This window comes from Spodoptera frugiperda, chromosome 5 (assembly GCF_023101765.2).
Source record: "Spodoptera frugiperda isolate SF20-4 chromosome 5, AGI-APGP_CSIRO_Sfru_2.0, whole genome shotgun sequence".
Classification (NCBI taxonomy): Eukaryota; Metazoa; Arthropoda; class Insecta; order Lepidoptera; family Noctuidae; genus Spodoptera; species Spodoptera frugiperda.
The window spans coordinates 7,503,415-7,520,422 of NC_064216.1; the positions used below are offsets into that span (position 1 = coordinate 7,503,415).

A 17,008-nucleotide genomic window follows, 5' to 3' on the forward strand; every position below is an offset into this window, starting at 1 on the left:
ACGCATAGGTGTGCCTTTTGTGCTAGCATTCGTAAAGGAACATTCTATAACATAAAGTTAGACATGAGTTTAGCAGTATTGTTAGTAGAAACCAAACAAACATAAGCGTTATGCAATATAAAACACATATCGACACACACACAGACAAACGTTAGATGAGTGTATTTATCGTATCGAAGGTACGGGCATTGTCCATTGTGTCGACGCCTTGGCCTATTGTTCCGCCTTGTGTATGTACCCATTCCAGCCACATCGATCGGCTTACATATACACTGTTATGACTTCCACTACCTATGTTCTGATATAGCCGCACTAGAAACTACTGAAGGAAATCTTGATGTGTAAACACAAACGCTAGTTTCCACGGAATGCTTGTTAAATGTGAATTTAAACAGAATATTCAAGTAGATTTGCGTGCAGCCCTTTCCTGAATATGACAAATCCATTTTCCCCCTTAAGCAACGAGATTTACAGTTGATCATATGAGTAAACTCCCCAAATGTAATATGGTTCGGGGTATAAATTGTCATATTCTTGTAATTCTAGTAATAACCGCATGTTGCTGTCATATGAACAGTACAAATCCACCCATGGCAGTAATACGGCCCAGGATGCGGAATTCGTATTTCGTCGCCAAATTACATGATTTATTGTCATCGCGGATCATACAAGGGCGCGACTGTTCGCACTGGCGGATTTTGTATTGCGGTTTATTGCTAAAACTTTTTTATACAACACTTATTTTGTTGCAAATAAAAAAATATAAAATATTTGAATCATTTTAGTATAATTGATTAATCAGTAATTATTCATGAAACGCACAGCAGTTCATGACAATAACAAAATGTATATTCTATAATAAATGATTACCTACACATTAATATTTATATCAAAATCTTGATATAACATAAATGCTTTACTGGGAACCATAATAAAAGTGACCGCTTTATAAATTCAGTAGTGTGTAACGTGTAAAGCTACTGAGGGGAAATGAGGGCAATATTGAACGAAAATATTATAATAAACTATGAAGCTATATTGTGAATGTGACAGTCCGCGTGTCGCGCGACCCCCGCACAACACCATTTAAGGGTTAATACAGCGCCCTGACAGAGGGTCGTCTTTGTAAACTGAAAGGATTATTTAGAACAATAACTTTCGAACATTTATCACTTTTGTTCACGCCCGATGTACTAATAAAGATTAATAAAGTTTTGACAATGTCTTAAATCGGTTATATCATAATTTTGTCGGCAATTTTCCATGGTTTACTTTATTACTGTCGCTTACTGATTGATCAATTAGCGAAAATTGATATTTATTGAATTTGAACACTAGGTTCGCTCGTAATGAACGTTTGTCGCCAATCTGACATCATGACTATTAGTAAAAATATACTTTAAATGACTAATTATTATACTTTCTTATTCCTATTAGTATTCTTCTTCTGGTCACGTTACAAACTCTACAAAACAAATTAAAAAGTCAATGTATTTCATTACCAACTGCAACCGTCAGTTTTCTTTCGCCCCCATTGATCAGAAAGTTCATAAGAAAACTGCATTTCCTTTAACACGTAATAAAGTGACTACAGTGACACCAAACACGAATTAACTTTCAACAACCCTCCGTCGCACTATCAATCCTAAGACACGAACACGATCCGTTAAGTGGTCGATCGGACCCCGTGGCGATTTAATTCACTTCTCACGCGACACAGTAGGCGGAGGGTTAAGGGATTACTTGGCACGCGTCTCTACAGATATTGTCGATTTGGGGAGATGAGACGTGCCCGAGTAATGATCCTGGCGTTGCGAGAGGATTTCAATTTTATGTCCATTTGATTAATTGATTGTCGCTTTTTGGTAATCTCATACGAGTGTAGATGTTAATAAAGTCGTTTAAATGCGACTACATTTTTTCGATTAGATATTTTATTACAGTCGAAGTTGTTCAGAGGTGTATACTTACTTAGTAGGTATACAAAATCGAACAAAATCACAAAAAAATATATATTCATCTTTAAATTATTCACTTGTTACACAGGACAACATAACTTCATTTTGTATTAGTCGCAAGTGCAGTGCAAGTGCATGTCCATCAAGATAAAATATTCCAAACATAAAAATATAAACAGAAAATATAATAATAACTAATGAAGCTGACATCAAATTTGTGGCGGGAACATTATCCGCCATTATAGAGTTGTCATATTTTTTTCCTTTATCTGTGCGTTGCGCCGTCCGACACGGGGATTTGGCTCCGACTCCCCCATTGCACAAGCTAAATTAGCGAAGCATTGACGAATTTAAAACGATATCATAATATTGGGGATTGACTGCGCATATTTTATGTAGGAGATGGTAATGGTGTTGCGGGAAAATAAAATAAAACCATGTTTTTGCAATCAAATCAAAGAAAGTTTGGTTATTTATTTTGGAATGTGATTTATTTTGTCTTCTACTCATCAATTTTCGGGATGATTTTCAAATTCCTAAAACAATCTTCAACATAATGTGAAATGAAATGAAATTATTTTATTTTTCTGTAAATAGGCTACAAAAGAGTACTCTTACTCGTCAAAAATTATAAAAAAAAATCTAGATGAGGTCGGTCTACTCTGAGAAGAAATGCCGAAACAAACTCAGATCAAATAAATGTTTATAGACATTAAACTAACCTTTTGGTAACCTAATGCATAATGATCCTCCATAAAATTCCTTGTATAATAAAACCGTCAATATGCTGCAATCGACATTCCTTAAATAAGCATCCACATCCATCGTCTATCTCATCAAAACTTCAAAAACGTCTAAGGAATAAGTTCTAAGCGAAACTACAGTTCCCCAGGGTTCCGCAGCATATGTCCCGGACTAGGGGTGCACCGCTGATGTTCCACGCAATTGTGGACCAAATCCCGGGGACAATGATATTATAGAGTTACACATGTCCCGCGAGGGCGCGAATGAACAAATACAGATATGAAATAAATGGCCTCCAACCATTATCTATAATGACCCCATTACTACTGCATAGGAGGTGTTAACATTCTTTTTTTGAAATGATAATTTGTCATTTTTATTGTTTTTGTAAAAAGTTTTTCGTGCTTTATTCTTTTTTTATTTGCGGCCATGATTTATTTTCATTAGATTGTGAATGATATCATAAGTTTTCTTTATTGAAAACTTTATTCACTGTAATAAATATTTTTGCGAGAGTTGTTATATGAATTACTTTGGTCTTGTCGTGGGTGTGGTTAATACCTATTTCTTACTTATCTTATTATCATTTACCTTTACACTTAACTGATAGCTATAGTTAGTAATGACACATATAGCCGAATCATCGTGATACTGATATTTTGTGTTGTCTATATTTTAAATTAAAAATAAATTAAAATGTCCGCATTGATAAGCAGATAAAAGTCTAATTTATAATATTGATGTCATTGTTTACCGCATGTTTCAGTAATGGCTAGCATAATTTATGACTAATAGATACCATTTAATATAATTACACAATTAGTATTAATTAACAATATTGAAGACAAAAATAACTCAGTTTCACTACATACTCTTACTTTTCCCGGCGCTTGTAATAAGAACCAACAAAGGGACTTCCACATTTTGAGGGAAACCGGCCAATCTGTAAATCCTAAAACTTTTAAACTGCGATCTCCAGCCTACCACGGCTATTGATAGTGACCATAGTTTTCTAAACCAATAGGAACTTACTCTTTTACATTCAACTTATTTACATAGCTCATCAATAAATCATTCATTAAATTACCAATACTACACCTTAGGTGGTCCACTTCACCCGAAACTCGACAACGAGAGATGTCAACATGGTTTTTTTGCAGCCATAAAGGCGGAGACACACGATCCGTCATGTCCGTGCGTTTTCGTCGCGGCCGTCACGTCGCTCGTAAACCGGCGACTTTACGACATTGGCTCATGATCTACTCAAACTTGCCCACTTCAATATACGAACAAGTTGCTAGATTTAAACATTCCTAGTTACATTTGTCGTTCCTAAATTGTCGGATGTTGTGTTGTGAGTCACTTTGTTTTAATATTTATTGATTTTGAATGTGTATGCGGTTTTTAAACGGTTTTCTAATGGGCTATTTGTGTCAGTTTAGGTACTGGTTTTGTTGAATGATAGTGATGTGTATGTAAACTTAGTAATAAGTTATTTGTTTTAATGCAAATTAAATTAATCTAATTATGCATGTCTTATTAATAGGTAAATTAGGTACATCCAATCATCGTGATTAATAGTGGGTGGATTCAAAATTGGATTCATAGGTAGTCACTACCACGAAAACAACGTACGCACCAATAGAAAAAACATCAAGAGGCAAGAAAAAAATCAAAATTTCATTCAAAACCATAGAAAGTCGTTTGATGATTTCACCTTCTATTGTCAATAAGCAAATAAAAGCGTTTCGTATACCCAAAAACATGTCTGAAACATCACAAAGAAACATTATTGTTCACAATGCGATGGAAATAAGAAGAAATAAGCGACGAAGTTATGTCACACACACATTTTGAAGTTGGACAAAGAAATACGAAGCCCGATAGGTGTCGCCCTGTCACAAGAAGATAAAACAAAGGTGCGTTTGATCGTTCGCCCTCAACACTTGGAAGGCATCGGCCGAAAATACGCAATTACTTGAGACTGGCGACACCTTTTGTTGGTATAATTGAGAGTTGAGACTTGCGGAAGATGCATACGGCTTCTTGTATCTTGAGTGCTAATGCTGCTAATTTGTCTACTGATTTCAGCCAGTGTTTGAATTTCTTTGAGATTGTTGTAATTTTTTTTTTTTTTTTTTTGATGCTGGAATATCGTCAATTTTTTGTGCGAGAGGGAGTGTCAGACTCTTACTGACTAAAAACCACCCCGTTCCTACTTCCTAGATCCCCAGTAAGCCCGCTAAGTAGTCCGAAGCTCCGGATCAAATGTTTATATAAACAGATATAGAATAAACTAACTAAATAATACGTTTGTTTGTTTTCTATTCTTAGGTAGGTTTTCCTAGGTCTATTATGCCTGTATTTCGTAGTAGTAGAGTAGAAAGAGGATGGATTAAAAGTTTTAAGAAGTTCATTAAATGCCTAAATATGACAACTTGTTTAATTCAAAACAGTACTGTATTTACGCCTCTGCCTATATATTCGTGGAATTTAGGTAAGTCGTTTTATTAAGTATGTCGATCACTTCTCACAATTTGTTCCTTTTTCATGTCTGATTAAAAACCTAAATAACTCGTAACGCTGCCGTGTTCCGTTGATTTTACTATGTAACATGTTATTATAAAGTGGAATAAATCAATTATTAAACATCTACAAATCGAATATCGTTTAGTATTGAAGTTGTTAAAATGTTCGTAAAATAATCTGACAGATTTATTTTTACATGACACGTCGACAAATCATGTAAATACGGTGCGTATAGAGGAAATCTAAGATGGCGGATAAAGGAAAATAGGCAAATCGTGGTTTAAAAAAAGATATATATTTTTTTTTATTATTTTTATTGCATTTTTTTTCTTGCGTTTCAAGTAAGATCATGATTAGTTATAGAAATATAAAAATTCTGTGAAGACTAGATTCTTGCAATGTAACAGAAAAATATTAGCCGCAAAAGAAGACGAAAAAATCGCAACAATAAAACCTTTGCTATGTAAACAACAAAGAAATCTCAATTAGTTACAAAACCGTGACCATAGAAATACAAACAAACAGAAGAAAGACGAAACCAGATTCATAGCAAAGTTGGAACAATGGCCGGAGTCTGACATAACATTTGTCACGACAAATAATATTATTTCATCCACGCCAACTTGTGTCCCAGTTTCTCAGACGGCATTGTTCCAATTATCCAAAATAATTAAACTTTATTCGAATGAAGACTGACGAGTGTTGATTGTTGGTTGGATGACGTCATCTGCGACAAGTCGCCGAATTATTGTTATTAATTAGAGGGCCCTTGGATTAATTAAGTAGCGCCAATCACGTCGTCATCCGTTCCTTACTGACGCCCGTCTTACTGAACGTCTTGACTACAGACCTACATATACGTAGACTGGAAATTTCCAATTGGAACGTGCTTTTTTATTTCGAATTAGATTTTTTTATTCTAATGAGAATTTAGTTTTTTATTTTTATGTATATGTATTTTGTCGAAAATATAATATGTATAATAACAGTTCCTTTCGAGGATATTACAATGCACAGTTTTTGTAAATACATAATTGACATACTTAGGTACATTATTAAGATTAAATAGATGGTAAATAATTATTTCAAAATAGATACAATACCATAACATTCAATTGTCGTCACACCTTTTTTTGCGACGTCACGCCTTTTACTATAATATTCAATTCTCTTGTATTATCCCCGAAAAAGTAGGCAGAGATGCACATTATGGCACGTAATGCCGCTTTCAATTCTCATGTATTAGAAATAACCACACCTACTTCAGTTCAACAAACAACCACAAACCGATAATTCCAAACATTTGAACAGCAAACGTCGCCTCATTGAACTGACGTGCCCAGAATAAATCATCTTTACACCAAAAATTACTAGCAACAATGTAGCAAGTACGTGTCATTTCTAGTAATACTCGAGTCTATGGCGTCACTCCCTACGATAACTGTGTAGGATAATTTTAATCGTGCGCGAATTACCCAGCGTAATGTTCCCACCACGTGGCGCACTTCTCAACTACACTCATACTACGAATTTCAACGAATCTTCGCAACTCATCGGTAATTATTATAAACTTTATTAAATATTAGGAAATATACTCGCAGTGTTTACGACGTAACTTGGACAGTTAACTTAAAAACCGGGGGATCTTTACGCGCGAAATTTAATTAGATTTCGCGTTCGCTTGTTGCGTATTTATTTATTTAGTTGCGTGTGAAAGGTTAATGATTTTGTTGATTTTGATACTTGCTTGCTTGGTATTATAATCTTAGCATATCGATAAATTCTAATTAGAATTAGTTTGATATGCTAACAGTCATTATCAATAATACTAAACAAAAATTGTGTGTGTTTACTGATCCAAAATAATGTAAGTTTAAACCAGTCTTACATAACTAGGTACAGAAACACGTAATAGTCCATCTAACCACATAGGTACACACGTATTATGTAGATGGTACTAATGACATAACACAAACATCAGCCGGGAGGTGCCCAGCGAGCTCGGCGTAAATAAAATCACAACATTTACGTTCCCCTACACATAGGCCGTCCCATTAATTCTCAGGAAGAACGGAAATTCTTTAATTCCTTGTGCAATTAACATCCGACGTCGGACCTGGGTCGGAGCGACGCCAAGTGTCATCGTAAGTTTCAAAACGCGTCATTAAGGGCATCTGCAGCGCGCTAAATAACGAAAAAAGGCCCGAACAGGGGCAGAGGTAGTGGGGGGTTAGATGAGAGATTTTATTTAACAAAGTCTATATTAACCCGATGCAATTAGAGAACGTTAACGAGCAACGTAATGACTGGCGGGCGACTATTCTGGACTCAGTCGTTCCGCGAATGACACGGTGTCGTGCGCTACTTTTGAACTGTTTACGCTTAGATATATTTGGGCTTTGGGCCGCCATTCATTCTGCGGTTTACTATGTCACCAGTAACACCATTCCGAATGCCACAAAGTCCTGATATGCTATTAATAAAAACATTTAGACTAAAAATAAATCCAAATCTCAAATCTATAACACGCGAGATGATTGCGCAGTACTTTACCGTTTTCTGCTTCATCATGATTAGAAACGAGTAGGTAATCACAGAACGCGCTAAAATTGTCGCAGACAAAATCGATCAAAGGTCGTACTTTTAAGGGTTTTGTGACTAAAATCTCGTAAGATTGAGTTTCAGAATAGGTACCTACGGTTCGCGTTGACACATTACCAGAGAGTGATGCGAATTCAAAACTGCGACTTTTGAATATAATAATCGTTAGGGCAGCGGGCGGGGGTTATACGGCTATTTATTGTTTAATTAACCCCCGCTTCGTCCAGCCGTTAAGCCACCATTACAGCACAGCCCGCAATTGTTTATGTAATCTCAGAGCGGCTAAATTGGAGAAACTTGAAAAAAAATCTCTCTCACTGTGATATAAGAGATGTTGTTTATTATTTGTTGTTAGTGACCCCCATTTCTTTTGGGGAAGTTTTCATTGTTATTCGAATAATTATAAAACTTTCCCATAAAGGTAAGCAGTTTTAGGGATGTTTCCGTTTTTACATAAACAATAAAGTGTAATACAATCTGAGAGTTATGTCACAAAAACTTACTTTTTACGAATTCTGATGGATTAAATAATATCTGATTAGATGGTCGTCTATTAGTGGCTGGACGTACAAACCATACAAAAATATTCACGCCTCATGACTTTTTGGAAAATTATTTGGAAATAGAAATCAATCGAGTCTTACTTTATTATGTCATCCCGAATGTCTATTCAATGATTTTTTTTTTATCATAATATAGTGTTGTCAATATCCGAAACGTCTGCCTACCGCAACGCAATAAATAATATTCCACACACTAATCACACGATTACTAAGCATTATGCAATTAAGTATTCACACAAATATATATCGATGTATAATTAATTATAGTATTAATTCATAAATCGATTTTCTTCTCCTAATCTTTCGAAAAAACGATGACTCTTAATTTTTGGTTCATTTTTGTGAATGACTAAGGACGATTACGATGGTTGTGACGCTAATGGAATTATCTTCTTAATACAATACGTACCCTAATACACATAGCTTAGCATTGGTTGAAACGGACTCAGCTAAACTAAGTTTTTATATGGATGTGTGCTATGGATGGCTTCTCTACTATCGATACATCGCATACTCAAGCTGCGCATTTTACTGTCACAGTTAATTCGTGGCGGCGCATCTTCATAGTACATGTTACTCGCATAGTTTCACAGCTTAGCTATTATATCATCGGAGCATAGATATATAGCATATCTCTGGTGGAGAAGCACTCTAATCAAGTACGTAACTGGACAAATTATTTATCTACGTATAAAAATATTATAAAGAGAAAAAATGTATTTGTTTGTGTTGAACAGGCTCCGAAACGACTACACGGATTGTTCTTGGAATTTTCCGATATTTCCACAGGATCATGAAATATTCTCGACATAGAAAGAAATATTCTCGATTCTACGCGAACAAAGCCTTTTGTGGAAAGCTAGTGAATAAAATAATTTAAGTTTGTATATAATTATCAAGTACCTATAATAAATCACATCACACCACGTATAAACGAATGTTTAAAAAATATTCTACAGATCTTAAAACGTAATTATTACTTAGTTAAAATGTTATATAGTTTTTCAAATAACTGTTGATATATCAATATATGAGTACGTATTCAATGGACCTTTTATAATGAATGTCTTCTCACATTCCATAATAATATGCGATAAACCTGAATACTCACAGTTATTACCAAAACAGCTGTAAAGGTTAATGTACGCATTATTAAGCATAATTTAATGTCTCTTGCTCGTCTAACGAAAGATGATTATATGCACATTCAAATGTTTTCAATACCTAGCTAAAATGTTTAAATATTAAAACAGTATTTACTGAGCTAAGATTTACTATTTTTATACAAAAAAAATGGAAAAGAAATGAAGATCGGATTTTGATATTTTCAAAAATTTAAGCAGCAGGAAATTAAATAGTTTTAATTTACATAATCTACACTTGTCCACAATTACCTATTGTATAACTCGGGAGGCAGGTACCTAGGTCTATGTGGATCAACGAGAACTTTACCTTACTTGACGTAACCACGACCAAACAGTAACGTAACTACAATCAAAACATGACCAAACGCGCCTATTACTAATAATAAATCATTTTTGTTCCCGAAAACTTGAATTATTATATTGTTATGCCCCACTATCAATAACTTGCTGCAGAAATTGATGTTATACCGTAACTGATCCCTTTGACTCCTAACCTTCTACTAGATCACCAGACTAACTTGGTCCGACCTCCCTCCACAAGTCCAATAAAGTTATCATTGCTAGAAGCGTCTGTGTCAAGCGCGGTAGATCAATGTACGCTGGTCGAGTGGGGCTGCAGTAAATGACATGCGCCATCTGGCGGGAGTTATAAAAACTACCCTCTTGTAGCCAATACTTGTGTTACGTGATAGTTTCTTGTTTAGGGGGCGAAGTCGTATCTTAGGGTTGGGAGGGAAGGTACATGGGTTTAATAGTGTCACCATTTTCTTAGAACAAAGTTGAAAAGTCATCTTGCAAGAGATGGTTCTCGGAAACCAATGTTTGACCTTTGACTATAAACATTACCCATTCCGGGAACTAACTGTTTTAACTCTGAATATTAATTCAAATAGCTTTTCTATGTAAATGTTTGTATGTAGTTACAAGTATTTTATTTTATCTCCATTTTATTACTTTACGTGGTCTTAATGTATTTATCAAATCAGTCTCTGAATATTTATGATTACGAGAATGGGCAAGTAATTTTTGAAGTAAACGTGCGCCGATATAGATGTTCGCAGACGATTTAATCTAATTCTTACAATTTTCCTGTTGCGTTGTCGGCACAAAGTAAATCATTCATCATTGAAATCAGTCGTTTGGTACGTACAATCTTATGCTTTACTTATATATTTAGATACTGATTAAAATACTTATAGTTTAATATTAAAGTCCATGTGCATGTCCAGTAAACTTAATAAACCATGAAACTAAATTAATTATTATATAATCAGCTTACTCACGTCCCTGTTTGACGAGGAACTCGACTAGTTTCGAGCCATTCTAGAGGTTCATATTCATGCGTTGCATTCCGCGCTGCTACCATGACACATTCAAAACACTTAACTATATTTATAATGTATTTATAACCCAAACAAGAAATCCAAGCAAAACACAACAAACAAAATAATTTAAAGTCAATATTACTTAATATCCATCGCGTGATCACTATCTTCAAGTCAATTAAGGACTTGAGAATTTCATATAAAACCTTGTCTTATTTCCCTTAGCGGTCACTATCGCAATATTCGATCTGACTGTGCGGTCAAAATGACCCCCCTTTTTATGGATATCTCACCCCCTGGGGGGACACTTGACCCCCCAATCTGGACACATCATCTACCCCTAAATTGAACTAATGGCGCAACACATTAATTATGATGACTGGAAATGACATAAAATTGGCTTGTTGTGCGGTCAAAGTTTTGATGTAGTTTGATGTTTTCATGTGTATAATATTATGTTATTATGATTGTTGCATAATATTAGTTGTGTTTTGTTTATTTATTTACGGAACGCAAGCAAATTCACCTATATTGTAAGACACTGAAGGTCATTGTGTAAACATAACCTAAATTTATCTATTTTTTATATCATAACGTAACAAATCCGTTGTAAATGGTAAAAACCCAAAGAAATTCATTAAAGACTGATAAGTTAACATAAGTAGTTTAACTCAAAATCGTGTGTAAAATAAAATTATCAATGAAAAGTAGAGGAAGTGTGTTCAAATATTTTTGACTTATCAGATAAAGTTTTAAAACATTATGAATTAAAATGGAGATAACGTGTGACGTGCGTACAGCTTATCATACTCCTTGTAAGAAAAATATCTACTTGTGTATAAGTACCTAAGATATCGTGTGTACTTATTTCATTCTAAAGTAAACCAATATTTAGTGATTGTATATCAAGAAACGTTAAAAAAATGAAATTTATTTTTGCCAATTAAAATTGGTAGATTTGCAAAACCTGTAAATTGTATTATTATTTTTAACATTGAAAAATAATCATAAATAATATGCCTATTGAAATAATCAGAGCTCACTTAATTTGAGCGTACTTGGTCGTACAAATGTATCCGTTGCCGCTTCCAGTAACATCAGTAGATCCGGGAGATTTTATATAATCGCAATTCACAGTTCACGATTGACGTTAAGTGGTTATTCTAATAAAACACAGTCATCACACAACGAGATTTATTTACTGATAAATAATTCTTATCTGTAAAATATTAAGTATGACCATAATATTCCATAGTAACTTGTTTCATAGTTATGTTTAATCTTGACTGCATATCTGTTTACATTCAAATTATTTAAATGTTTCGAGATCTTGATGGCGGTCCAAAACTTGGGGTGTGGTTTTTAGATAAAAATATTTAAAGATAATAACTCTAACAGGAAATGATTAGCGTAAAATTATTAATCAATCGTCACTTATCAGGTGTATGTATTGTATATGTTGCAAAAAAATTATTGCATTAGGTATATGTTACATAATTACATTTAAAAATATGAAAGACTTTATACTAAGAATTAATATCACTAATTCTCAAGACCCAAGATCCCCATTAAAAAGTGTAAGAATAGTAACAATTAAGACACATTACAAGCGATTTGAACTAATTAGTGAAACTGAAATGTATTATAGCGCACCACGTGAACAAAACATTGAAATCATTACATATATTATATGTTAATCTGTACCACTTTATCTACCAACTATGGTTAGCCACTAATTAGACCATTTTTCACTTAAAACTCTACCGGTGTGTGACGCTGACGCTCGGTATATTTTTTAAACCATAATGTTTATGGTTCAGAAATGTCACCCGGTCGGGGTCAATGACTTACATTTTTGTTGAAAATATGAAAATGAGTTGTCGAGCCAGAACGCGCGTGTCTGTCTCAGTTAGTAAGCTTTTTGTTTCTTGAATATTGTCTTAAGAATTCATAATGTATAATGCTTGGATATTTTTTATAATATAATCTTTAGTTAAAGAAATATTATGATAGTCCGCGGCTCTCTAAGAAATAATAAATATGTTAAGAAAATTCCGAAAGATCCAAGTTGTTAAAATGGCATCAGGAAATCTGTACTAAACAAATAGTTAGAATTAGATAACTGTTTCATATGTTAAGTATTATTTGAATTCATCATTAAAAAAATATCATTTATATCACATTCCATTCCCGGCACTAAGACTACTTACTTACCAAAGAAAAGCAAAAAGGAATCTATCGGAAAATTTTGAGCTTGCATGACACTAGAAGCGGTATGCCAGGAATGGTCGACCGAGGATATCCTGCGTTAGTGGCCACTTATTCATCGCCACACTCATTATCATAGCTAGAATTCAAGTACCACAAACGGTGCATACATTAACGCGAACGGCAACTTATGAATGCTATTTGTCAGTGAAATTACTTGGAGATAACACGCGTGAACGAAATTAAATTGAAATTCGATATTCTTGTGGTGTTTTGACGTTATGTTTGTGTGGTTACTTTATAAAATTGATATTTTGTAAAAGTATGAAGTAAAATTATTTTGTCTTACACAAGATTTCACTAAAATACCTACATTTATTAGCTCATCTGGTGGCTCAATGGTATAAAAGTACTCAAAGTTGCTTAAAATGATCCATAAAAGTACAACATTTTTTTCTGCACACTAACACACAAAGTAAATTAAAAATCAGTTCATAACATCAACACGAACACATTGGTTCTTACTTAAACTTACGCGAATAAACAATAAACAAGCTAACTTCAGCATTTTCTTCCTTGAAACTCGAAAGAAAATCCCCGATAACGTTACCAACACCTTCAAACAGGCCGCATAATAAATGTAAACTATTTTTTAACCATCATTACAAGCTTAGAGTTTACAGCGGTTAAGCCACACCCAATTAAAACACATAATGAACAATAAGCGATGGGTGGTTCTTGGCCTACAAAAGCCACTTATATGCGACCTGTAAAAAGTACATACCATGTAATCTGGACCTATAAAGCGGTCGTGATAACTCCTCCGATAGTGAAGCAATTTCTGAACGACACAGTAATGACACCTATTACGGGACTGGCCGACATCCTGTCGCATAATGGCAGCCTGCTGGTAGGCGGGGCAGAATGGACAACCTACTTTCAGGTGGCGGCTTCGTGCTCTGGTCGATGACTGTACGGGCAGTCGACAACTGTTTGTATATTGTCTTTTGTCGTGACTGTCTGTGGTTAAATTACTTCTAGTATTGTTACTGTAAGGATTAAGTTACATTTCTTTCTTATCACTAGCCATGTATGTAGTTCATTCAGGAAGTAATGAACACTTTAAAACGAAAACATTCGTAATTGTTGCTTTATATTACCATGTTCATTACTATAACTGCAATTTAAAGGACGACGTTTAAATGTCTCGAGTTCAAGAACCAAACGTAAGTTATGATTCCTTCCATAACGGCCCATCTACAATGGACCTTGTTAATTCATTCACGCGATATCTCCATAAGCACGAACTAGCATTTCGAATCAGCAACATTTTTGTGTAAAGCGAACAAGCCAGGGAATGCTCGAGCTATCAAAATATTTTAATCATCCACTTTATATTGCGTCCAATTATAATTAATCTCTCACGAAAGAGCGAGTCTGATTGGTCAGTGTAAGTCTAGACGGTAATCTCAGGTGAGATCTAATTCTAAATAACTCCATAATTAGAGCGGGGACAATAAAAGCGGGATCCGTGTGTTGTCGTGTGAGTGGAGGCGTTCGGGCGTCGGTCGCGTGACGGCCGCGTTGTCGTGTCGCCTTCGTCCGACAATAAAATTATAAGTCCACCGCAGTGACAATCCAGTGATTTACGTCCGCACACACGCGAATATTCTAATATGAAAAGAGCTTTACTGCGGCGTAGAAAAAACGCAGGAGGCGGACAAGTTAATGAAGAAAATGTGTTCGTTGGTAAGATACGCGCCGGAGTCGGCGACATGCGTGACCAGCCTCGCCGCTTATTAATGACTTTGCCCAGCTTTTTATGGCTTGACTTAGATTTGATTATGAATAGTCGAGCGAGGAGCATTCAACTGGACGTTTACGAGAACTAGAGTAATATAATATTAACATACTAGATTTCTTTGGAAGTTAAAAAGAAACACTTAACTATTGAGCTATGTATAAAGTTTTCCTTGATTAAGTTCAGTAATGAGTCTAATAGCAATATTTTAGTAAAATAACTGTCCTAGCTTAAGCTTTATAAGGCGTTATGTAACACCCTTTATTAGATTAACTGGCAGATTAGATAACTGATACCTATCTTTGCTAGCTTTAAGATTAATATGCGATGTAGCGGATAAACTATCTCATACTTTGATGCCTGAATTAAATATTGTATGCAACAAAACATCATCTAAACTAAACAAAATCTCACACGTACATCAATATCAATTAACCAACACTAACCCCTAATACGTATTATCGTAACAAAGCCTACATTGCTTAATAACAAAGCAAGACTATCATTTAGATCACAGTTACCAGTTCCGTGCGATAGGGGGCGCTACTGGAACGGACTTCCTAATCCGATATGACGGTAAGTGGATCATGGCTGGCCTGCCTCGGACATGCGAACTTTGGCAACTCCATGTCTGTTGCCGGTTTTGTATTTGGAATAGGGAAGAATTTGTTATGTAGAATGATTGAAGTTATGGATATTTTGATTGTGTGAATGACTGATCAGTACAACACTGTAGTTTAGTGTTCAGTATGTAGTGAACAGATGAATTTTATTGTGATAAGGTACAATTAATTCAGCTTTTTAAACAGTAACAACGAAGTTTCTTCATCATTTTTCTCCGTACGAATCTACATTTTAGAACGAGCGTAACAAGCGTGTTTGTTTTGTCCACCAGACAATTTTAATTTGGCGTTTTCAAATACCTGAATGTGTGGAATAATTGAAGGACATATGACTTTGGTCATTTAATTAAATAAATTATGATTACTGCGTGTACAAAGTATAATAATAAAAATATATATACCTCCTCTAGTGTTAGTTGGTGTCCATGGGCGGCGCTGATCGCTTACGATTCCAAAACAAAATCCTTCTTTATAATTTTTGTCCACAAATGCTACATTGTTAATATTTATCTCAGGTATAATATTATTGATTTTCCTTATACAATGAGCAATAGACTGTTATCTCAAGATACTAGAGACCCCAGACAGAGACGGCGAAACAACATAATCTTGAGTATTATCGGATAATTAGGTATAATGCAGCACACGCAGACATTATCTTAACAATATTATCGCGGGTTATCAATCAATTTCAGTATATTTATAACTTTATACCTTCTATCAAATGTACTCATGAATACTGATAAACGAATCCATTTAGAGATCTTTAAAAATTAATTTTAAAATTTGCTACGAATTTGTCGATCAGATCTAAAATTCTGTACCGATCGATTGTTGTAAATAAATTGTATAAAAGGTTCAATGACCTATAAAGGGTTCACAAATACAAAACAAAGTTTACAAATACAAGTAAGCGAGTTACAAATACGAACTTTAAAAATCCTAATCTACTCATAACTAGTATCAGATGAGGCTATTGCCAGCAGTGGAATAGAATATCAAAGACTGATGATGATAATAGCTAGCCACGAATACGAATTTATCTTAATATCTCTCGTGTCTCTGACTGCCGAGTGGTCGCAAGTGTGATTGTACAGCAAAGAGTCTCGGCTTCGATTTCCGGGTCTGGCAAAGTATTACTGGGTTTTTTTCGAATATTTCTCATTAGTAATACGGAGTCTGGAAATGTGTCCGGTATTATGGCTCACCGCCTATTACATGGGTCTAAAAACATAAATTTTAAAAAGTGTGTCTTCGATATTTATTATTATTTTATTTTAAAGAAACGTGTATCTGAATCCAATAAAACGTTGAGTAAGTCCTTGTAAAAACGTTTTGAATTGAAGTTGTCAGTAGAAGCCATTATTGAAAAAAATCACTTGTACTGTTACATAAACAAGCAGTCATTTCCACTCGGCTTCGTTGAAATCCAACAAATTCCCTCACGAAAGGTAAAGGAAAGCAGGGACGGATTGAGGAGCAAAACACTCGCGTTTATTGAAGATCCTGAA

General features: G+C 34.7%; 1 protein-coding gene across 3 annotated transcripts in view; it reads right to left on the bottom strand.

The window, feature by feature from the left end:
* Nucleotides 1-17,008, bottom strand: part of LOC118271795 (MDS1 and EVI1 complex locus protein EVI1-A) — a 107,892-nt gene that overhangs the window by 66,435 nt on the left and 24,449 nt on the right. The window lies entirely within an intron of this gene.